The 25,934-nt window shown below is 40.2% G+C and overlaps 1 protein-coding gene across 1 annotated transcript in view; it reads right to left on the bottom strand.

Annotated features, from left to right (window-relative positions):
• Positions 1-11,968, bottom strand: part of RIN2 (Ras and Rab interactor 2) — a 69,544-nt gene extending 57,576 nt beyond the window's left edge. Inside the window, exon 1 of the mRNA XM_087721892.1 lies at positions 11,739-11,968. The gene's annotated coding sequence lies outside the window, so the exon portion shown is untranslated. The remainder of the gene's footprint in view (positions 1-11,738) is intronic.
• Between the last annotated feature and the right edge of the window lie 13,966 nt (positions 11,969-25,934).

Genomic DNA, 25,934 nt, shown 5'->3' with positions numbered 1-25,934 from the left:
TGGAAACAAATCTGTGCACTGATTATCTCAAACTACGAGGTTATTACAGTATAACAATCTGATGCTCTAAATTGTGGTATGAAGGCTTAAGAACATGCTACATGTTCATGTTTAGCATTTGCTTTTATATATGTTTTCTTCTCTTTTTCCTTGTTTTCTGGACATAATTAGCTGCTGTATCTAAGCTGATGAGAAAACGATTTTAATACTGCTCCAAACTAGAGGACTCTTGCAAAGTTACTTCAAATCTCACTTTAAATGAGGAAATTAGATTGCTAAATTTGAATTAAAGCAACTACCATATATAGAAAAAAAATAGGAAGTGGGGCATACAACTTAAGCGTACAGGTAGTCATCAATTAATGAATCTAATAGGTAAGAGCAACTCCATTGCCAAGCAACAGAGTCATTAAGTGAAATGTCTTTTGTCTGCTTTAATTAAACACAGTTATAAGTACACTTATACTTTGCCCTCTCTAAAGTTACCTTTCCAGTACTTTTGGACAGGGTGGATGGGCTACAGGTCCTCTCTATTAAACACTGCTGTCTTATGTGACTGAGGAAGCATATGCCTTCTCTGCCACAGCCCGTCTGGAAGAGCCCTTACCCCACAGCAGAGGTGGGTTCCTACCAGTTCGCACCTATTCGGTAGAACCGGTTCGTCAAATCTATTGAACCGGTTAGAAGAGGTTCCACCAGTGGACCCGGAAAGCAGGCCACACCTACAGAAGAGGTTCCAAAATTTTTTGAAACCCACCACTGGTCCTTGGATATGATTATTCTACACTATCATGCTCATATTTATAAAACTCAGTGCCTCTGTGAAAGGTAAGGATGACTACTGCGTTTGTGGTGCAATCAGAACATTGCGTGTGTTGAAGTTGTTTTAACGCAAACCAAAGATGCCTTTTAAAAAACAAGTTTACATCATATTCTTATGCATGCCAGTGCTGTGTGTGAGGTAATTTAAGGTGGTTCTGACAAGTGTCGTCGGCATCTTCATATCCGGTCACATGGGCGGCAAGCCACTCCCATCCGGTCACATGGGTGGCAAGCCACTCCCACAAAGGAGGCCACACCCAGAGTAGGTTCGAACAATTTTTGAAACCCACCACTGCCCCACAGATACATATGACTCCCATTGTCGAAGTCATCTATATCTCTTAAGGCTCTATTCCCAAGCCCAGAGATAGGGTGTTTGTGAAGCCCCTATTGCTGTTAATGTTATAATTATTATTGATATGGTTTTCCCCAGGCTTGGAAATTCTTAAGTTATGGACCATTCTTTCTTACCCTGCCAAATACATCCCTATTGACTCCCAGTTATTGTGGTTTTAATTAACATTCAGGCGTGAAGAAGAGATTCACAATTTCCTGATATCTGAAAAAGTGCCCCTTCCATAATCAAATGTGACTGTTGCATTCAGTTGGCAGTTTCCCATTTCCATGTATGCTGAATGTAACTATATTTTGGTCACCCATTTCTATTAGTTCCACAATACTTACATCTTGCCTCAGATCACAGTCATGATTTAGGATTCAATCAAGAATTACCTCCTTTCTGGTCCATCTGTTCCAAGATGCATTCATTTAGGATATTAGAAATTTAGGGTCTTTGCGACTTTGTGACTACAAATCCACTCAGCCAACACGTACATAATTAAAAATCCTCACTGGAGTTCAAGCCCGCCCACCACGGAGGACACTAATGCTCTTTCTTCAGCACATTTATGTTATCAGCTCTCTTTAGCTCATCTATGCTATACCATTGCCTAAGAAAACAGAAAAACAAACCATTTTTGTAGTCACATCCTCCATCACTACTATTGTTAATTGTTTACTTCTATCTAAGAAAGCTTTCTCCTATTTTCTTTACCTCTTCTACAGAGACACCCTTGCCTTTTATCTTCTCACAACATGAAAATGGTTGACAAAAATCCTCTTTTGGAACAAATTTTCTTGGTATTCTCAAGACAGAATATATAGACTTTGAAAACAGGTTGTTATAAATTGGGAGTTGAGCTTTTCTTACTGGTGAATTATCTTTTGGTAAGATTCTTCCCCAAAAGAATCAACACTATCTTTGCTGAATACTTTCTGTCCATCTCTTTAGGGAGTTTCATAACTAAATAGCTATGGCCTCTCTCCTCAGTTAATTTTGGTATGATATTTAATATTAAATGGTATGAGTATTTTGATTTACTCTCCCAAGGTCCAAATAGAATATCTTATGAAATATCTAATGGTAGAGTTACTAAATAATAGCTCAACTATTTTGCCTTAAATTCTTTTTTAAAACGTGGAAATATAAAATGTACATTTTGAAAAACAACTTGACATGGCAATTTATCCACTCTCCCACTGTGAAAAATGCCTAAATTATTTATTAACAAAACAAAGCATGTGATCAGCAAATCAGGAGAAAACAGAACAGAATGAAAACTATGTATAAACAAGCAATAGTTTAAAAGTAGAGGATTTTGCAATCAGCAAAAAAACAAACAACTACTTAAAGTTACTGAAGAAAACATAATACATTTCAACGGGAACCCCAAGGATCATTTCCTCTCTAGAGATCTGTGTCAAAAGATAAGAACGAAGAAAGGCTGCTGCATTCTTTGTTAATATTTTTAAAGAACATATTTCAAAGAAACTGTTAGATCAGAGGTTCAGAGGTTATTTGGAGCCACTTGTTAGTCTAAAGTATTTCACACATAGATAATGCTACATTAAAATATTATTGGAATTCTGTAAACTTGTAGTGATTCAGGGTGAAGCTATGACATGTCTTGTCCTACAAATTCATTTTCAAAGTCAAGGCAGTCCACCAAAAACTGACATTGTTGTTACACATGAGACATTTTTGAATCAGGGTAGAATGAGTGTTTCAGAATACTGGCAAAAACTGAACACCTACAATATTATGATCATAAAATACCTGCTTTAAAATGGACAGCAAGTATATTCTTAAGGGAGGATCTATATTTTAAACTTTAAGAGATTGGGAGCTGGACTATATACATTGGCAGCCTTGGCAGGTATGATGCATTATTCTTGTCATATCACTGAAAGGTTTCTGTCCATTTACCGTATATACTTAAAAGCAGATGGGCACAACTGATGAAAATGTTTGTTTCAGGCAACACTTGCTAACTTCTCTTTTTAATTTGATTTTAATACAAATGCAATATTTTTATTTGGTTGATGCTGAGCTGTGTGTGTTTGTGTGTGATTGAGAGAGAGTTTATACACATACACACAGGGTACAGATTGAGATTTTTTACTTTGTAAACAGTCTGAAGTCTTGGGAGCTGTGTGTCATATAAAATTGTGTAAATAAATTCTATGCATGGAACGAGGCAGAATTTCTCTGCTCAACTGTGACTCAGATCTGTGAAACAGATTTCACTGTTTCCATTGTCCTACCAAATCTGATGGAAACTAAAGATCACTTTTTATATACCTATTTGCATTGTCCTGCACTAGTTTCCTTTTATTTTGCAGGACACTAGATAAAACACTAACCTTGGATACTTGGCTTTTAAAAACCTATGTTTCAGCTATAATATGACAGGGTATTGTCTAACATATCTCAGCTTATTAAACCTGATGACAATGATCTTCCATTAAGCTCCTCCATGTTTTCTTCCTTCAGGCCAGGAAAAATACATTTTCCCAAGAGTGTTTAGGAATTTCTGAAACTCTTATTTATTCATGCAATTAAGAACAGTTTTCTAATAGCTAGGTTGCTTTCTACTCTTTTTCCAAAGCTTTTTATAGTTTATGAACAAATGGCTGCTCTGTGGAATTGCAGCGTATTCCCCTATGCTCATATAATATTTAAGAAAAGTCCATTCAGGGACATTTCTATTGTGCTTTTAGCCCAACCAGATACAATACAGCAGTGTTTGTAAGGTCTGCAAATCTTGAAGGTTTGGAAAGCCCTTGGAGGAAAGCCATTCCAGGAAAGATGATTGAACAATGGTTTGAAAAGGCAGAGTGTTGGAGAGGATCAGGAAGATCCATTTCAAGTCTTCTCAGTCATGGGAACTCATCTATTTCACAGGGCTGTTGCACAGATAAAGTTAGAGAAGGGATAGACGGCTATTGAAAGGAAACCAGAATATAAACCTGAATAATGACAATTATATTTCCTTAAAAAAAGTATTTAGAAATTTGATACTGATGTTTAAGATTGGGAACATTTTCCCATAGAGCTCAACGAAGTTACAAAGAAAGAACAGATAAGCAAGTCAAGATATGATGATTGCTGACACAAAGGCCCAAAATTATACTGAAAAAGTTGGGAAAGAGAAAGCCTCCTACTTTTAATTCAATACAAGTCTTTGAGAAAATCATTATACAATTAGTTTCTAGTGATGTGAAAGCAACGAAAGCAACTGCTAGAATCAGAGAAAAATATTTCCAGTCTCATAACAGAAAAAGTTACCCAAACATGTTGACAGATGAACATTAGTAATTTTAACTTTCTATTGGGCATTCTGGAATTTTTCAAACATTTATGAACAATTCCTTAATAACAAATCTATAACAAAAGAGGATGCTCCGCAGAAAAACACCACTATCAAACATTCTTGCAATATGCCGCTACAGAGAGAGTAGATTTTTTTAAAGGACTCTCAATTCATGTGAAATGATGGTGAGATGCCATACAGTCCTACTATTATTCTGCATGATAGCATTGTTCCAATATTTGAGGGGCTCCTACAAAGATGAGGTGGGAGGGGGGGTCAAACTATTTTCCAAAACACCAAAAGGCAAGATGAGAAACAATGGATGGAAACTAAGAAGAGTAGCAACCTAAAACTAAGGAGAAATGTTATAATGGTGAGAGCAATCAACCAATGGAACCGCTTGCTTTCAGAAACTGTGGGTGTTCCATTACTGGAGGCTTTCAAAAAGGGACCGGACAACCATTTATCTGAATCTCCTGCTTGAGCAGGGGGTTGGACTAGAAGCCCCCCCCCCCCCGCCGCAAGTCCCTTCCAATTCTATTATTCTATGTTCTCTGTATTTTCATGGGCATCCTAGAATATTTCAAAATCCATGCACTCTGAAGTTCAATAGCACAAAAATATTTCTGGAAAGAGTTATCTAAAATGGAACCTCATGAGCCAAAGAATCTCACGAATCTCATACTAGCTATTGATTTAGAGCAAATATTGTAACTACCAGAAGCTTCTGAGTTCTTGCATAATTGAGGTTTTTTTTTATGTTATGCCTATCAGAAAGCATTTTTTTAAACCCTTATTAAGCAGCCCCATACATTCATGATCCAGAAATAAGCTGAACAAACCACATCAAACCAGCCAGATAATTTCTTGTTTCAAGTCTTTGTGATTTGTACTGCTTGACTACATGCAATTGAGAAAAAAAACAATATAAATCTCTTTCCTTGGGTTGCATATCCTTCCAATACATTAGAAAACATGTCCTGATAATAATAAACAAAAAAAATGGAAGCATTATGATGTGAACTTTTGAATGAAATAGTCATGTTTTTCTTCAGTTTTCGGGCAACCACATTGATGTGTTTTTTAAAAAAAAATAAACACTAAAGTTCTTTCATACTGATAATAGGTATATACATAAAAGTATAGAAAATCGGAAAGAAGGCTTAAGATACATTGGCTTTCATTGTTTCTTTAAAGTAACATATTCATCCATTTTTTAATAAAAAGTTTTTTATTTTTCCATTTTCATAACAAATAACCACATGTATACTGTTACATAACCAACATTATTTTATATTATTAAATATTTACATCAATTTGTCTTACCATCAACCCCCAAAAATGATTATTGGCTCTTCTGCTCTCCATACACCATAACTGTACCCTATCCATCACTTTCTTCTCCCTCTCTCCTCCTCCCTACCTCCTTTCTTCCCTCTGTCGTCCTTCTCTTCTCTACTTCGCCTTCCTCTCTCCTTCTCCTCTCTTCCCTTTCTATTCCTTCTTTCTCTCCTCCTCTCCCCCCGCCCTCTCTCCTACTCTTATCTCTCTCCTCTACTCCACACTCTTCATCTCATTTACTTGGTGTATTTCAGCCTCTGAGCAAACTCCATTTTATGTTGATGATGTTTATAATTTCATTTCAATAAACATCTTTAATTTTACCAAATATCCTCCTCCTCCTTTTTTTGACAGAAAAAAAGTATACATATATAGTAATTACATTTTACACACACACACCCCAAAAAAACCTATTTTTTTCCTGGAATGTGGACCTGATTACAATTCCCAGCTATTCTCATCATAATATTATATAATTATACATCATTACATGACTGTCTTTGTAGTCTCAATTGTAAGTATGTTTCATGTTCCCCCTCCATTTTTCCATATCTTAACTTAGCTTATTTGTCTTTAAATTACAATCCTTACTGTTCAATGTTCATTAAAATTCCATTGATCTGCTATGTAGAATAACAAGCAATACATACCTCACTTGGTTCATCTTCTTAAGAATTCTGTATGCATCCATATTTTGTATATTTTAACCTATATTTAATTATCTTTCCATTATCATATTCAATCAGTTAGCAATTCAGTTTAATTATCACATAAAGGTGTAAATCACATATCTCAACTTTATCTTCTCTACGTAACAATTTCTAAATATCTGGTTTTTTCCAAGTAAGTCTTTTGTCCCAATTCTCTATTCCTGTCTCCTCCCTTTTCTTTGTTGGGGCATGTCCACCCTCTTCAATTTTCCCCAAGCCACTGGAAAACCCAGTGAAATTTTTAGTCTGCTTTTTATTTCCCTTTGTTGGGGCATATCCCCCCTCTTCAGTTTTCCCTATGCCACTGTCAAACTCAGTGAAATCTTTTGTCTGCTTTTTATTTGCCTTTGTTGGGACACATCCCCCCCTTTTCAATTTTCCCTATACCACTGTCAAACTCAGTGAAATTCTTGCCTGCTTTTTATTTACCACCATTTCTACCCTTTCATTATCCTTCCCCTCATCTTCCTTCACTTTCTGCCTCTCCTCAGATTCTACCTTCAAAATTTTATTTACACTTAATTTTAATGATTTATGCATATTTTTTATAATTTCACATAATTCTTCAAATTCCCACCTTTCCATAATGTCCAGTTCCAAAATTACAGAAAGAAACTCTAAAAAAGCAAGTCTCTTTGGTGTGTTTTTAACTTTTGCTTCTCCTCGCTTCTTTTTCCAAGTCTGATTTATGTCAGTTGGTTCTTATGAAGTTTTCACATTCCATTCATTGCTCAGACAAGATTGGATTATAAGTGAAGAAATAGTGCTTTTTTCTTGATTTTTTTTCCTTGTTACATTCCACCGCTCATTAATTAGAGTTGCTTAAGATATGTTAGTTAGAAACAGGCTCGAACAAAGCAAGTCTCCTTGGTATATTTTTAACTTCTATTTCACTCCTCCTTCTTCCATCCTTTGTAGAGTTCCCAATTGTCAATTAATCTCTTTTAAAGGCACAATCTTTTCAAATCCAAATCCAAAGTTTGTGTTTAAATGGGTTAGTCAATTCTCTGTTTCCTCCTTTCTGTCTCCAAGTTGTTTAAAACAAAGAGTAATTTTAGGGCTTAATGATTTTAACCACCATTTCCCCCTCCCTTTTTTTTTCTTTCTTTCTGCCAAAATCCCAATCTGTCCATCAATATTATTTATACTCACAAGGTTCTTTACCTTTTCCAAATTCTGATTTATGTCAGTTGGTTAATTCAATCTTCTTATCAGGTTTCACATTCCTTTCCTGCACTGCTCCTGCTCATAAGCTTTGGCCAGAAGACCGCAGCTTTGATAGCAGCCATGTTGCCATGCTGCCTCCCCCGACGCCAATTCAGAGAGCGAATTTCTGACCTACGAGGAACCTGTTACACTCCTCTAGGTCTAGTGAGATGCAGCTCCTTCTTCACTTCCTCTCCAGGGAAGTTCTGATCCAAAATGATCTCGGCATTGGTTTGTCAGACAGAATTTATATGTGGTTCTTTAGAGCACACATTTTTTCTGTCTGTCTTGCTGAGGAACTTCTGGTCGAGTTATATTCATCCATTTTTAAAATAGTTATATTTTAAGGAAATGTTAACATACCATGTTTCTCTGGTATGGGGGTCAAAAGATAATTTATATTTAATGTATTGCTCAAGTTTTCCATCACTTCCCATCACCAACAGGAATAATAGAGCTTCTAATCTAGGCTCCAAAAATCTAGATAACCAATGTATGAAAGTAAAAAGAGATGTTGATCAAGATCTGGTAGCCTGAAGTAAAAGACTCAGACAGATGAATGTTTGGTCTATAAGGAAAGCCATTATTGGCTAAAATACAATAATCTTTCCCTTGTAATCTCTGAGGTGAAAATCTACACTGGAATTGGCTTCTTATATCAAATGCATTGACCACTTAAAATACACTAGTCTTATTAAGAATATTAATTTTAGCACAGGGTATGAAACATGGTGCTGGTGACCATCGATGTGCCACCCCAAAACTTTCATTGCCCACTAACCGCCATGTCTTACTGTGTGCAAGCACAAGTATTCATTGTATATTTATCTTGAATGCCTTAAACAATGAAGGACACTTACACATTCTTTTCTTACTGCTCAAGTTTGAACAATTTGATAAATGCTTCATCTACTCTCATGATAGTTTCTTCATGTATTGCTCTTATATTCAGCACAACTCCCACTCTGTATTTGCACATAGCATTCCATAATTCAAAATCTATTCATCATAACACTTTGTCTAAAACAGTAACATATGATAGATCTCACATTCATGTATTTCTCAATAACCTGATGGGCAAAAATACATCTGTGGAGACCCTATGTGGCAGAAAGCCACTTCCCAAATTTTGTTCCCTGACACCTCTTATTTACCTTTTATCAAAATTCTGACAAGCAATCTCCCAAGCATACATAACAGACTAATCCCCTTGTCATTTTTTGCATTCATTCTTGGTAGGTTTTGTTTTGAATAAGCAACAATAGCAACATTCTTCCAATGATCAGGCATATAGACAACTTGCATGCGTGAAATACAATCAAAATTAAACAAAATACTATTCCATTAGCAAATCACACCCATAATTTAACATTCTTCCCATTGTAGATTATACTTGCATCCTTATCTTTTGTCAACATTCTTACAGCTTTTATGATTTTTTCTTCTTTAACATTTATTATATTGGTCTAAATTCCATTCTTTGACATTCAGGTTACAGCCATTCATTCAATGACCATTCAGTTACAAGGGAACTAAAAAAGTGATTTATGATTGGTTTTCACACTTATAATCATTGCAGTATCCCCATGGTCAAAATTTTGCTGCTTGGCAACTGGCATGTATTTATGACAATTGCACTGTCCCAGGGTCATGTGATCACAATTTTTCAACCTTCCCAGCTGGCTTCCGACAAGCAGAATCAATGGAAGTCAGATGTGTTTAGCATCCACATGATTCACTAATCAACTGCAGTGATTTGCTTAAGAACTGTGAAAAAATAAGTCGTAAAATAGGACACAACTCACTTAACAAGTGTCTTCTTTAGCAACAGGAATTTTGAGCTCAACTGCGGTTGTAAGTCAGAGACTACCTGTATCACCATCATTCCTGTACAAATCTTTAAAATAACAATTTATTACTCCAGCATTCCCTTCAGTTTCATCCAGGATCATATAATTACTTTTTAAAAAAATGCTTCATTTCATTCTGCTGGAGGCTCCTCATTTAGCAATTTTCCACTCACTCCCCCCAAAATTATAATTTTAATCAAAATTGCAGGTATCGATTTACAATTATTCATTTAGTGACTGTTCAAAATCACAACAGCAGTGAAAAAGTTACTGACAACCAATCCTCACACTTATGACGTTACAGAATGTTGACCAAAGATAAGGATGCAAGTATAATCTACAATGGGAAGAATGGTCACATGATCAACAGCATGTATTTATGATGGCTGTGGCATCCCAGGGTCATGTGATCTTTACCTGCAACTGGTTGTAAATCAAGGGCTACCTGTACTGTGCATTCTCTATGTTCGTTTAATCTTAACCTTTGCTTTCTTTTACTATATTTTTCCAATTATATTTTTCTTTCTATAAGCAAACAATATGTTGACATTTTTGTTCTCTTTTCTCTCTCTCTCTCTCTCTCCCCTTCATACAGCCTTCTAATGTTAATATAACTTCACAAACCTCTATAGTACTTTGTAACATAAGTTTGTTCACTCTGTTCCAAGCAGTTTCCCACACCCTTTTTCATTACATCCACTTTCCATTCATTCTGTTAAGAACTTTAATCTTGTCATACAGGACCTACAGGATCTGTTCTTACAGTCCCTCTGTATTCACTGTAGTTTCACTCTCTTAAGATCTATTCTTGACTCTACCAAAAACTGAGAACTTCTCATCCCTCTTGTATCCTTTGTTAATCCTTTCAGACTTTCATCTTATCAAGTATACTTTTCTAAGCACATATATAGCAAACAAGCACCATCCTCCTTCATACTATTCGGATTCTTAGATAGCCTAGCTATGTTCCTCAAAGTAGGAATTCATGATAGGTGCATGTTATGCTCCAGTTAGTAGCAATATGGACGAATAAGAACGAGACAAATAGGTACACATGTTGACTCATCATGGATTAGTCAATCAAAACTATTACATAACTTTTTATTAGCACTATAGGGAAGGAGATTACAGGCCCTTAGGTGTACCCATGGCATATGCAGGATTCTCCATTTAACACTAGGGATTCAGCACAAATATATTGTGGCATGTTTTGGCCAATATGTAACAAGCTCAGCAACCTGCATAGCCCAGTTCTATTCTAAGCATGATCTTACAGTTCTGTACAATGTGGGGTCTCTAAAGACTCTGCAAGAGCCTTCAAACCTTTGTCTGGTAGGAAGTGCATACTCCATATAGCATACTGATTCTTATACAGCAAACTCATGGAATCATCCTTCCCCTTTAAGGAATCCATAGTAAACAACCCTTTCTTTCATGTGCTATCTTCCCCCATTCAAGTAAAATCCAGAGGATAACTAAATTGACTTTAAAACAAACAAATAAAAGAAAAACTTCTTAATACTTTCAGTGATAGGAAAAAAATGTTTGAGAAAAGATACTGGATGTTTAAAAAAGGGGGGAAAAAAACAAGGCAAAGATTGATCTCCAGGGGTTACTAGAAAAAACAAACGCAACGCCCCCAAAGGAATGGGAACCATCTGCGTGCCCATTTCTCGCCTTTGAAAACTAACACCTCGGAAATCAGCTGTTCCCTCCCCCGCCCCCCCCCCCTCGAGTAAGAATGTTAAGCCTCGCTTCGTCCAAGACGATAAGTGGGGAAATGTGGCTGGCTACAAGGGGAGCTCAGCCTATCGTGCCCGCCAGCTAGTATGTTTACTTTATAGTTCAGTGTGTTATCAACGAGATGACTTCAGTAAGGCTCCAGCTGATGATCGGCGGGGGGACTGTAAGAACGCAGCCAGTTTCTCCAGCCCCCAACCCCGGATGTCAAAAGTGACCCCTTTTTCCAAATGGTTCCTACAATAGGACCGACATGGGGGAGGGGGAACAGGAGAAAAGAGCCCTCGTCTTCGGAGGGACCCCGCATTTTCCCTCTGGTTCTCCCCCCCCCTCCGTGAACTAAAGGGGGGGGGGTCCTCGTTTCCCACGCCATTTCACTAGTTACCAGGGCAGATTCGTCCCGTTCTGCGCCTTACCTCTCGGGGTTGCTGAGTAGCCCCACAAAGGCAGAGAAAAGTCCTCCGAAGAAGCCGCAGCGGGATCGGAAAGGCGCAACTAAGCTAAGCAGCGAGAGGAAAAAAAAGCGAGCGGGAGGCGAGCGAAACGACCGGGCTTTGTTTCTCGTTCTTCCGAGTCCGCCAACTCCTGGCTCCTGTTGCGTCCCTCGGGAGGAGCGGCACTTCGGGAGGGAGACGGGGAGAGAGCGAGAGGAGACGGGGGGGGGGGGGGCGGAGAGACGGAGAGAGCGCGCCAGAGATCTCCCGGCCGCGCCAGGCTGGGCAGTGCGCTCTCACCCTCCTCCGCGATCTGTAGAGGGCAGTCCGGCCCGAACTAGGACGGACAGCGGGAGCTTCGGAAAGGAAGAGGAAGTCGCGTTTGGGCCGAGGACTGGGAGCAAACAAGGGAGGAGGGGAGGGAGGGAGTCAGTCTGGAAAGGCTGGAGGCCGGTCAGCAGCCAGGGAGCCGGCGGGGCGGGCGGCGACCAGGTTGGGCACTTGAGGAATGCCGAGCGGGCTCGGGCACAACCGCAGGCAGGAGAGGAATCGCAGGTGGCTTTGGGCTTACTTTCAGCCGCAAGCACGAAATCCGTGCGAGTCGGCCGTCGCGAAACGTAGCAAAACAAAGCCTTTGGCGGGTAGCTGGGCGTTTTCTTCTTTCGCCAGGTAGAGCATCCAGGTGATTGCTTTTTAAGCACAGATTCGAGGATTGTGTCAGAACCGTCCCCTTTTAAAGGATAGTTGCAAGTACAGGTCCTCGAATGACGACTATAATTGGGTCCAGAATTTCCCTTAAGCAAGGTGGTCGTTAAGTGAGTCGCTCCTAATTTTAGGACCATTTTGGCATAGTTCTTAAGCAACTCCATGGTAGTGGATCTGCGTACTTGAGAGACCGCCTCCTGCCAATTACCTCCCTGCGACCAATTAGATCGCATAGATTATTAGGCCTCCTCCGAGTTCCATCTGCCAGTCAGTGCCGACTGGCAACTACACGGAGGAGAGCCTTTTCAGTAGTAGCTCCGACCCTTTGGAACGATCTCCCCGTGGAGATTCGTACCCTCACCACCCTTCAGACCTTCCGCACAGCCCTTAAGACCTGGCTAGCCCGTCAGGCCTGGGGATAAAGATAATTTGTCCCCACCCGAATGATGAATGAATGTTGCTTACTATTTTACTTCTATGTATTGTTTGTGTCTATTGTCTGTACCCTCCCTTCCCTATTTTATGTAAGCCGCCCTGAGTCTCCTTAGGGAAAAGGGCGGCCTATAAATACTAATAAACAAAAAGCAAACAAACAAACAAATCCAGCTTCCCCCCATTGACTTACTTTGTCCTGGAAGATGGTTGGGAAGGTCACGTAATCTCAGGATTCTGCAACCATTGTAAATACATACCTGCTGCCAAGCGCCCAAATTTTGTTTACATAACTTGGGAATATTGTGATGCTCATAAGTGCGAGTACTGATTGTAAATCACTTCTTTCAGTGCCTTTATAATTTTGAACGTCACTAAACAAATAGTTGTAAATCAAGGCCCACCTGTACAGCACCAGCTGTTTGCGATAGCTGGAACAAGCTAGAAATTATAGTCCTTTCTATATGACACTTTTAAGGTGGGTTATCTGATGCATGTTGTAAAAGTCTTGATGAGTACTACCGTAGATAGTAGAAAGCTGCTATTTTAGGGGTTGTCTGGAGTTTTGCAGACCAGATGTGATAGCATTCATTAGCACCTTACCATCGCAAAAACACATAGGCAAGGTAAACCTATCCACAATGTCCACTTCTTGTCAGCCTAGTCAGCTAAATTCAGCATTTTTTAGCCTTGGAAGGACTTGATGCAAAAAGAATACAAAACTCCCAAGGGAACCGCCTTCTGTCTTCCCTTCCAAACTTTGCTGGAATGCTCTCCGCTCAGCCAAACCAGTGAAACTCACCAGCTGCACATAAGTGTAATAATAAATCTTCTACATAAAGACATAAATTCTGCTACTTGTTCTAGGCAAAACTACTTATTTTTGTGTGTTTGTGAGTGTGTGGTGGTGGTGGTGGTGGTGGTGGGAGCCTGGAATCTCCATTTCCCAGGCACAAAACTAGAATGCAATAGCAATAGCAGTTATACTAATATACCGCTTCATAGGGCTTTCAGACCTCTCTAAGCGGTTTACAGAGTCAGCATATTGCCCCCAACAACAATCCGGGTCCTCATTTTACCCACCTCGGAAGGATGGAAGGCTGAGTCAACCCTGAGCCGGTGAGATTTGAACAGCTGAACTGCAGAACTGCAGTCAGCTGAAGTAGCCTGCAGTGCTGCATTTAACCACTGCGCCACCTCGGCTCCTACATCCATTGCATGAATGGATTCATGCAATGATAAAATCATGCCCGAAGAAAACATTTTTACAAATAACTAGAATTGTATGAAAATGGTTGAAATGGGGCTTTTTGAAGAAATTGTTTTTAACAAAACTGAAAGATCAGAAAGCTTTAATGTAGTAAAGCATATTTTATTGAACTTAGCAATAGAGATGACATATTCAAATTACGCTTTAACTAATATTACTGGGAATGACAAACGTTTCTCATTCCTAATTTCAGAGCCATTTGATTACATGTTACTGGTGAAAAACTAAATATTGCTTTTCATTCTAAAAAATGATGATCAACTTTAGTTCTATAATATACTCAAATGACTTGATTTAAGTCAAATGACTTGGAGACCCCAAACATTTTAGTGAAGCTCATGTTTCCACTCAGCTTTGATATTTACTTATTTGAGGGGTTGCCTCTTCCCTATTTCATCTACTCATCCCATCAAAACCAACCCAATGGGCATGTTACTCATGCTATTGTTCAGGGAGCTACATTTTGCTGTTGCACTCAAATCTCCTCCCGCACAAATATGAGGTAGGCCTCATGATTCCGGAGCTTTCAAAGGTCCCTCAAAACCTGATTCTGCCAGTAGACTCTGGACAATGCATGAACTTGTGAGTTGGCTCCATTATTAACAACATCCCCTTGACTTTTTGTTTACTTTTGCTTTTATACATTTTTTAAATACTTTTAATAGCTATTATATAGGTGGTGGGGGACAAGGAAGATGCCTTCTTGAAAAGTATAGGAATCCTGAACTTGGGCGTCTCCTGGGCAAACAACACAGAATCAACTGTTTATTCAATGACAATGAGACAATCTTTGTGATCTCCTGGCTTAAAACACCTTTATTTAGTGTAGTGCCATACACTAAACAAATAATATAGGTAGTCCTTGATTTACAATCGCCACAAGGAGTGCCAGAATTGCCATCATACCATATTTTTTTTAGTATAAGACACACCGGAGTATAAGGCACACCAAGGTTTTGAAGAGGCAATTTTTTTAAAAAAAGGTTTTGCACTCTGCAGGCCTCGAAAAAAGGGCATGAATAGCCTTTAGGAAGCTTGTAGAGTGCTCCTGAGGAGGTGGGGGGCAAAAATGAATAAAAATTGGCCCATATTTTGTCAAAAACAGGGCATGCATAGCTTTTAGGAGGCTTATAGAGTGCTGCTGGGCGGTGGGGGTGGGGGAAATGAGCAAAAAGGCCTGTTTTTTGCTCATTTCTGCCCTCCCCAGCCCCCAGCAGCACTCTGCAAGGCTCCCAAAGGCTATGCACAGCCATTTTGGTGAAGAAGGCGGGGTTTTGGGAAGCAAAAAATGCTGTATTCAGTGTATAAGACGCATCCAGATTGTCAGCCTCTTTTTTGAAGGAGAAAGGTGCATCTTATACTCCAAAAAATATGATAAGTAGGTGTGGTCGTAAAGCAAGATGTCATGTGACCATACTGGTTTACTCTGGCAATCCTGGTCTCAACAACCCATTGCGGTTGTTAACTGAGAATCACAGGTCATTAAGCAACAACTCAGCCCCATCAAGCTATTCTGGATTTGATTGCACCGGAAGCAGCCTCAGAACTGTGCAGCTCTGGGGCTGCTTGCCATGCATCAGGAAGTCCCAGTCCATCCCAGCAAACCACAACAAGCATTTGTTCATCCAGCTGCCTTCTTTCCTATTTCCCTACAGTGATCTTTTGCTATCTCCTTTTTGGACCCAACTTCTTTGTGTAAGGTTTCCTACACATGAGTTCTTGAGTACTGTCTTTGTAAAGTTCATAAAGCTATGAAAAGCTGGATCCAAAAAGGAGATAGGAAAGGTAGCAAGGCACTTCTTTGGCCACAGTGGCTGGGTGAAAAGGGCAAAAGATCAGCCACAGAACCATGTGGTTCTGGCCCCTGCTTGCTGCTCTGCGAGGCAAAGGGCTGGGTGACCAAAAGGATATAGATGAGGGAGTGAAAGCACTCCTGCCATCATAAGTATGAATAAGCTGCTACCAAACACCCAAATTTTGATCACATGCTCATGGGGGCACGGAGCTTTGGGCACGGATCATAAATCCAGTTTTTCAGCCCCGGCATAACGTCAAATGGTTGTTGAACAAATGGTCATAAGTCAAAGATTAGCTGTAGAAGCTTTAATAGATATAGCTACTTCAGTGGTGGGATTCAGCCAGTTTGCACCTATTTGGGAGAACCAGTTCTTAACTTTCTAAGAGGTTCAGAGAACCGGTTGTTGGAAGAAATCTTCTTGTGTTTTTTTCTGCTTTACAGGGCTAATCCTGTAAGGAAGGCAGGAAGGAAACATTCTGGTGTTGTTTCTAGCCTAATCTTTATTGCCCTGCTTACAGAAACTTGCCTCTCCGGTTAACCCTTATTACATTGTAACAGCTAAGGCAAACTGCCCATCGACCTGAGTAATGTTGAGTTGGCCACGCCCACACAGTCACATGACCACTAAGCCCCGCCTACCCAGCTGGTCATTAGGGCAGAAAACCGGTTGTTAAATTATTTGAATCCCACCACTGAGCTACTTGCAGTAAGGTCAACACATTCAAATGAATGTACCTTTCAGATTGGGAAATATCTAAATTCAGGAATACTCACACATTCCAGGGGGCTATTTTATGGAAGTCAGATTTAACCAGCTAGGCAAAATGGTTAAATATGTTAACCAAGTTCCTTGTCAAGTATTTGTGAAGCATCAGAGATAGAGGACATAGCACATATATTTAATACCAGTTAATGAGAAAGATCAATATGTTGGATTACACATTAGACAAATGACCTATTGGGATCCATACATTAAAACAATATATTCCATGTATGTTCAGAACTGAAATATACAGAAGTACCTTTTTTATCGGAATAAAATGGTATCATTGAGAATTGCATATAAGGATCTGATTGGGATACGGCAGAAATTATTTGCATTTCCTTTTAATTCTACTGTTTGCTCTCTTGTTATACATGATCTTATTGTCCTGTATTTTGCATTCTGATATGCAAATCATTGTGCCTAATCATTAAAGTTTATTATTTCAAAGCAAAATATATTTTTCCCATTTGGCAGTCTTAGTAATGAGTAACAGGATGGGTCATTGACTTTTTGAAGGAGACTTGTAAACAGAATGGTTTTGTTTTTCCTTCCTGGCAAAAGGTTCCTGTTCAATTCATTGTTTTTGAATCGGGTTACTAAAATCTGGAACTTAGGAAAAAAACTGCCCATTAGATTATTTAAGAAAGTATGGTATTTTCTTTCCTGCATAGAGCAAGAAAGATGAGGCGGATTTATGGAACCATGAACATAATGTACATTAGTAAGCTTAAACATTTTTTTTTTATCAAACAAAGCTTTAGAAGAACTAGCAACTGGAAAAATATTAACTAAACTGAATATGAGTAGCTTTTGTTTACAGCTGTAAAGACTACAAACATTAAAGTAAAATTACTGTATCGCTAAAGAAGAATATTTGTAGCTCAGGATTGAAATGAGGGGTCATTTGTGTTCTCTGAGCTTGTTTTTTTTCTTCTTCAGGTGTCTCATTACCCAAGCTAGATGTGTTACCTAGTTTGGATAATGAAATCGCTATGACCAGTAGATTTGCATGAGAAGACACCTGTTGCCAGAGGAAAGTTCTTCTAATGTGGAAAATCTACTTAAAGACTGATTATGGTAGATCAAATGATGTTTCATGTTTTAAAATTTATACTTGTGAGGTGCTTGAAAATTTAGACAAACTATCCTTTATCTTCAAATTATAAGCCACCCAGTCATTGAGATGGGAGGTTAGAGAAAATGAATTAAATAATTAAGTTAAATGTCTCACTCTTCTTCAGGCTGGGGTCTCTTTATTGCAACGTCCCTGCAAATGGCAACTAATCTTTATTATAGAATAAATATATATTCCATATATGTTATAGATAGATAGATAGACACACACATACACACACACACGCCAATTGACAGCTCCTCCACCAATGTCTGAATTTATCCACAACCTTGTTCTGAAAATTAGATCAAATGCAGACCTAATGTCAAGGAATGTGGCATATGGTGCAGAAGTTGTTTTAGATAAATATTTTTCATCCCAATGTTGCTGTATTAGGGCATGTACCGGAATAGTGTGTCCAGTTCTAAAGCCTGCTTGCTCATTTAATTAATCCAATCAATTTGTTGTGGAGATGTTTAGCATAAAACCTGAGCCAGAGAGAACCGATTTGGTCTGGTAGTTAAGGCACCAGGCTAGAAAGCAAGAGTCCGTGAATTTAAGTCCTGCTTTGGCCCATGAAAGCCAGCTGAGTGATCTTGGGCCAGTCACTCACTCTCAGCCCAACTCACTTCTTAGAATGGTTGTTGTGGGGAAAATAAAAGGAGGAAGGTGTGTGGGATATGTTCGCTGGCTTGTGTTACTTGTGAAAATAAGGCAGGATGTAAATAAATGAAGAAATAAATAAAGCTTACTTATTAATCTAAGATGGCTTATGGACTAAATAGTTAGCGGGCAATTCACAATGAGCCTCTTTATAAATGGGCATTATAATGGCTAAACCCCAGTTCTCTGGTATTTGTGCAGTGTGATTAATGTAGGAGAACAGAGGAGCAAGTATAGGGGTCCATTATTCCTTATTGTAAGAGTTCAGCAGTAATAAAATCACTACCTGGGACTTAGCCAGGCTGTTTTAGGTCTTTTATTTCAGAACTTGCAGTTGATGCCCCATTGGGTGCTTGTCAATACAACATTCGACTGAATTTAGGCAGGTCTTGTTGTGCATATAATGCCCCAAAGTGGTCTCTGTTGCTGGTATGAGATAAGAAACTGAAGGGGAACATTATTTGAATGGAAAGCTACCAAGCAAGAAAATAAGGTTTGCTTTCTGACTTTTAATGACGCTATTGTTTGTGTCTAGGACAGTGTTTCTCAACCTTGGCGACTTTAAGTCCTGTGGACTTTAACTCCCAGAATCCCCCAGCCAGCCCCGGAACCGAGTGGAAGTTCTCTGCGCGACCGAAATGGACGCCGCGGCAGGAGAGCGAGGCGGCAGGCGCCCGTTTCACCTCACGCAGAGAACTTCCACTCAGTTCCGGGGCTTTTGCTGGGCGGCGGCAGCCCCGGAACCGAGTGGAAGTTCTCTGCGTGACTGAAACAGACGCCGCGGCAGGAGAGCGAGGTGGCGGGCGCCCGTTTCACCTCGTGCAGAGAACTTCCACTCGGTTCCGGGGCTTTTGCCGGGCGGCGGCAGCCCCGGAACCGAGTGGAAGTTCTCTGCGCGACCGAAACGGACGCCGCGGCAGGAGAGCGAGGCAGCGAGCGCCTGTTTCACCTCGCGCAGAGAACCTCCACTCGGTTCTGGAGCTTCTGCCGCCCTGGGATTCTGGGAGTTGAAGTCCACAGGACTTAAAATCGCCAAGGTTGAGAAACATTGATCTAGGATGTCCTGGTAAATTCTCTTTTCTAGGTTTGCACTAGGTCTTTATTCAGTTGCTCCAGCAATAAGAGGTCCAGAATACACTATAAAGCTGAATCCTCCTTTCAGAGTTTAAATTAGCTAATCAGCTTGTTTTTTTGCCTTAAGACATTCTGAACCAAACTAGGCAAAGAAGGGCAAGGCTTGAGTACTCGCTAGAGTAATTGATTAATATATTATAAAACGTTGTTTTCAGGTCAATCCTCAACTATTGTAAAGTAAGTCTGGGACGCTGCAAGAGCAGTTCAGACTTTGCCTCTTTGCAATCTTAGGTCCATATGAGCCAAGATGGCGCAGTGGGTAGAGTGCAGTACTGCAGGCCACGTCAGCTGACTGCTATCTGCAGTTCGGCGGTTCAGATCTCACCGGCTCAAGGTTGACTCAGCCTTCCATCCTTCCGAGGTGGGTAAAATGAGGACCCAGATTGTGGGGGCGATATGCTGACTCTGTAAACCGCTTAGAGAGGGCTGAAAGCCCTATGAAGCGGTATATAAGTCTAACTGCTATTGCTATTGCTATTTAGCACAAATCAACCTTGACCTTAGATCAAACTGAATGTTAGCCACAGTAGCCATTTTGAGAAATAACTTACTAAACGCTCATATTATTGAGATGCTAGGAAGAGAAGGGTGAGGTCAATTATCTAGGTGGAATTTTATATAAAGGTGTTCTGACTCCCCACTCTTCACACACTAAAGCACGCCGAGACAAAGATACTTCAGGATTTATTAACACACAGACTAGCCCTTGGCAGCAATCCAGCACAGACCAGACCTTGGCAGCAATCCAGCACAGACTAGATGTTGGCAGCAATCCAGCACAGACTAACCTTGGCAGCAATCCAGCCCGCCAAGCTAGCCACGAGAGTTCTCCAGCTCTAGTAAATATGTTGACTCCTGCAACGAGCGTGTGGACAGTCATTCCTTTTATAGTCTTGAGAGGAGCCTAATTACCACCAGCTGAGTGCAATTATCTCCTGTAACTGCATAACTGTTCTTTACGCCTATTAGCTCTCCGTTGCCGGGCATCCAGGACCAACTCCCTTGTCTCCTCCCCACTGCTCCAATGCATGACGTCAGAATCACACTCCGTTGTGTCCTCCCCACTGCTCCAAGACTCAGGAGACTCCTGGTGGCCAACCAGCCTCTCTGTGCCTGATCGGAGTCGGAACCCTGTCCAGGGTCCTCCACATCCTCCAGAGCCGACTCATAGGGCCCCTTACTGTCGGAGTCTGGTGGCAGCTCCAACGGCTCCTGTTGTGCCACAACATAAAGGGTTCATTGAGTTTACAATGTAATTAATCGGGGAAGGACTTGTCTTGGCCCAATGAGAGAATTCACCAGGAAAATTGCTCCTGATAGCTCAGTTCAGTAAATATAAATTCATAACTTCCAATTATTTTTCTTAGCAATGAGTAAAGTAGTGAAATTTCACCATGTGATACTTAGTAAACCTTAGCAGATGCTGCCTATAGTATTTGAAGCAGCATGCTAATTGATTTTAAAATCTTGTTTTATTTAATAATCTATTTTATGAGCTTTTCTGCTAATGGTAGAAAAGATGTAGCCATAAAAATACAAAAACATTTTAAGAAAAGATCATTCAAAAGTTGAATTTTATAACCATTCTTACTTTCTACAAATGCTAACACTCTGAAAATGTACGGCTCTGCCAATTGGAATAATTTCCTTTGAGCTGCTTTCTCTGAGCATTTTTATTATCTTTGTATCTGAGTTTCTGCTCCACAAAAAGGCTTCCTTTTCCAAAAACAGCATAGCAGATACTGTAGTTCTAAATAAGCCATATTTGTTTGTCAAAGATTTATGCATATTCTGTATTTGAGAACATTTTTCTTTCCTCTAATAAATTGGTTGCCTAGCAGAGGCAGCTTGAGAGAGTGAAGTGCTTCATTTTCCTCTGAATACTAATTTTGTTCCAGGTTGAGAAAGCTAAAAGTGAAGTGGGAAGATTCACCCTTCTGAAAAACATTATCAGTTGTGTTGACTGATCCAAACAGGAGGGCTTGTTTATCTTTGCATCAATGGGTTGTGAACAGAGCTTTCTTAATGATTTAACTCACTGTGTTAACGTTCTATTTTAACTATGACTTACATAAATAAAACATACATAAATGTGTTACAGTGATTGAGTTGATATAGTATGTTATTCATAATACATAATTGATAAACCATAATTCTTGAGTCCAAACCATGTATTAACTCACAAACAGCCAAAGCACCTGGTTATTTAATTCAGTCAAATCAGGATTGTGTGCAGCCAATACGTGGCTAGTCATTCATTCTCAGGCTAACCTGCTTAACAGGGTTTTAAGAATGCATTTATATGCTTTCATGTACAAATGTATTCTACCTTTCTTTCCTCCAGGAAGCCTTGAAAAAATTAACAAATGCAAATAAATAGTGCCAGTGATACATGAAAGAACAAAGAAACCAAGATACTTTCCTGCATGTTGTCCTCTATTTTATACATCTTTCAAAACAAGGAAAGGTGTTTTTATTTATTTCCCTCTCCTCCCCATTGGGGAAAAAAGCTCCCAAACAGGTTCATTTCTTAATATTATAAAAGTTAATTTAATAAAAAGGGAAGGACTGTATAGCACTCTAATCTCTCTAAATGACTTACAACAATAAGAGACCAAGTAGAAACAGAAACAGAGGTGGGTTCCTACCAGTTCGCACCTATTCGGTAGAACCGGTTCGTCAAATCTACCGAACCGGTTAGAAGAGGTTCCACCAGTGCACCTGGAAAGCAGGCCACACCTACAGAAGAGGTTCCAAAAATTTTTTGAAACCCACCACTGGTCCTTGGATATGATTATTCTACACTATCATGCTCATATTTATAAAACTCAGTGCCTCTGGGAAAGGTAAGGATGACTACTGCATTTGTGGTGCAATCAGAACATTGTGTGTGCTGAAGTTGTTTTAGCGCAAACCAAAGATGACTTTTAAAAAACAAGTTTACATCATATTCTTATACATGCCAGTGCTGTGTGTGAGGTAATTTAAGGTGGTTCTGACAAATGTCTTCGGCATCTTCATATCCTCCTTTGTGGGAGTGGCAAGCCACTCCCATCCGGTCACATGGGTGGCAAGCCACTCCCACAAAGGAGGCCACACCCACAGAGTAGGTTCGAACAATTTTTGAAATCCACCACTGAACAGAACTTATTATTGCATTTGAGACTACAGATAAAAAGAGTCACCAAAATAATTAACAGTTAAAAGTGTTAGATCCGGTGAATGGAAGAGGCAGACTCAGGCTAACAGTAACAACAGCTCTTTATTAGTCACAACTATGAACAATCCAGCAAAGACTCTGTCTGGCAGCAGCCCTTTTATAGGGAGCTTTCAGACGTCTTAACCAATCACCTTTGAGCATTTTCCCGCCAGATCAGAGGACCTTGGTGGAAACTACCAAACTGTCTCTCAGTATGTAACACTGTATGTTTTGATCATCTTCCTAAATATTGTGCAGATCATCTTCCTAAATATTATGCAGTTTTGATCATCTTCCTAAATATTGTGCAGACTGAAACTAAACACATCTAGTTAGGAAGTACATTGTGTAGCCTAGGAGCCACACGAGAGCCTTTTTTGTGTAATGGAGCGTCCAGGCTTTGGCATCTTCAGAAGAAGATGTCCCATTAGCCCAAGTGACCGGGAAAGTTCATGGCTGGATAGAGGCAGTCTCATTGATAATCAGTTCCCCAAGCTGTTGAGGACATGAATGGTCAATATGAATTATGCTCAGTATGTAAGACGTAGCCTGTGCAGATCTTTCAGCTATCACATCAATATGTTTTGTGTGTCCACTGCAATTATCTGATTCTTTCTCTAGCGTACCCCCCAAATGAAATATATTGCAATAGTTGAGACAGGTAGTAACTGAGGCATGGGGAACAGTCACAAAGCCTCCTGATTGGTTCAGGAAGAATTATGGTTAGTACAATTGTGCTGCAAATCCAATTACACCTGGGATTAAGGGATATGAGTCTCTCCAATGGGTTGTAGGAATATCTTTGAAAAAAAAGGAGGCAACAGTCAGACGTATTTCAGTCCAAGGTAGAAATGTAATTTGAGAAAGTGTCTCAGTCTTGACTCTCCCTAATTCTCTTGAAGATGAAAGGAGGGAGGGGAAAGATGCATTCTAACTTGGAAGATTCTGTTAGTATAACCATGTAATAAAAGTAGTGTCAGCATTCTCTCCCCCCCCCCAAATTTATTACAATCTTAGACCAGAGACCAGAACAAATAAAAATGCTCAGTAAATATACAATTAAAAATCATACATAACATAATAAATAACAACTAAAATCTATAATAAAATCCAATCTGTCAATTATACATGGTCTAACTATACTAAAATTACAATCCATTAAACTTTGTGGCCTATTGTAGGTTCAACACTAAAAGCAATGCAAAAGGTTTGCCATATTTGTTATATAACATAACTATGGTGGAGAAGACATGTATTTATGACGATTCCCCAGTGCTGCTGCACAGAATCTGGCCACTTGTATTGTAGTTATGGACTGTTCATCCTTAAACAGCCACTGAAGATAGGTAGTATCAGAACGGCCAGGATACTTAGCAGTTATTGGCAGAATATGTTTTTTCCTAATCTCTCTGTAAAAGGAACATCTAAGGCAGTGTTTCTCAACCTTGGCGACTTTAAGACCTGTGGACTTCAACTCCCAGAATTCCCCAGCCAGCTATGCTGGCTGGGGGATTCTGAGAGTTGAAGTCCACAGGACTTAAAGTCGCCAAGGTTGAGAAACACTGATCCAAGGAGCCTGTGACCCACAGTCTCCACCTCTCCTGAGCTGCAGGGAGAGAGTCTTTCCATCAATTGTATCCTTTTATACTTGCCGTAAAGGACAGCCAATGGAAGCGCATGGCACCGTGCGAGCGAAAATGCTTTCCGGTGGTTTTCTGACTCTAACTGACTAAGATAGCTGGCAGGAGCAACAACACATCTAATGGCATCTGGAGCCAGAAACAGCGGAGCTTTCCCTAAGTCCGCCTGGCTCTCAATGTCCTCCATTCGTCGTCGCAAGATTTGTCTTGCTAGGTCGTAGTCCATCTTGAGTATTGAAGCTGGGGAGAAGCCTACTTTGCAGTGGTGGGTTTCAAAATTTTTTAGAATCTATTCTGTAAGTGTGACCTGCTTTGTCGGAGTGGCTCAGTGGTCATGTGATCGGATGGGCTTGGCCAACTTGGAAAATGTGGTGAAACTCACTTAACAACGCTCTTGCTTAGCAACCAAAATTTTGGGCTCAATTGTGGTCATGTTCTCCTTCCTTTCTTCCTTCCTTCCTTCCTTCCTTCCTTCCTTCCTTCCTTTCTTTCTTTCTTTCTTCCTTCCTTCCTTCCTTCCTTCCTTTTTTCCTTCCTTCCTTCCTTCCTTCCTTCCTTCCTTCCTTCCTTCCTTCCTTCCGTCACTCTCTTCCTTTTTTTTTTCTTTCTTTCTTCCTCTTTCTCTTTCTGTCTCGCTCTCTGTGTCTGTCTGTCTGTCTCTGTCTGTGGTTCTTTGTGTCTCCCTCCCCTGGAGGTAGGAAATCCAGGCAGAGGAAGGAAATCACATGGATTCCCCATCCCCTCCATTGGAAACGAGGCGGCTGTCAGAGAGAAGAGGGCAACGCATGACACGTGGGCTTGTGCAGCAGCTGAATCCTCGCCTACTGTTCCTTCTTCAGCTGTTGGACAAGCCCACGTGGTGTGCGCTGCCCTCTTCTCTCTGACAGTCACCTCATTTCTAATGGATGGAGTGGGGAACCCATGTGTTTTCCTCCCTCGACATGGATTTCCCATCCCCAATTGGAAATGAGGTGCCTGTTGGTGGGCAAGCCTGGTTTGGACAGGGGGGTGAGCAAGCGGCGACTGGGCAGGCAGGGGGAGCGAGCAAAGAGGCAGGTCATGGGAGGGAGCATTCCAGTACACGGCCTCCGGAAGAACAGGTACACGAAGACACGTTAAATTTGACGAACGGGTACGGGCGTACCGGTGCTTACCTGCTGAAACCCACCCCTGCTAGTTTGGCAAGGTTGGACTCGACAGACTTGATCCAATTTGAGGAGAATTTGTCTTGGAGGATTAATGGAGCAAGGCCTTGCAGAGAGAAGTTAAGCTTTAGCCAGAGGTTTAAGGATGCTATACAGATTCTTGCTTCAACTTTTGTCAGTCCTGTCTCCAGGCGCAGAAGTGCATTTGAGACAAAACGCGGCATCTGAAGAATTGATCCAATGAATTTAGATTGAACTATTTCTAATGGTGTAAAACACGAAGCTGATGGTCTGAGCAAGGTTCCATAAAGA

This window comes from Thamnophis sirtalis, unplaced genomic scaffold, assembly GCF_051295495.1.
Source record: "Thamnophis sirtalis isolate CommonGarterSnake01/CBP01778 unplaced genomic scaffold, rThaSir2_p1.2 scaffold_8, whole genome shotgun sequence".
Taxonomy (NCBI): Eukaryota; Metazoa; Chordata; class Lepidosauria; order Squamata; family Natricidae; genus Thamnophis; species Thamnophis sirtalis.
The sequence above is the reverse complement of the archived record's forward strand: the minus strand, read 5'-3'. Positions and strand labels throughout refer to the sequence as shown.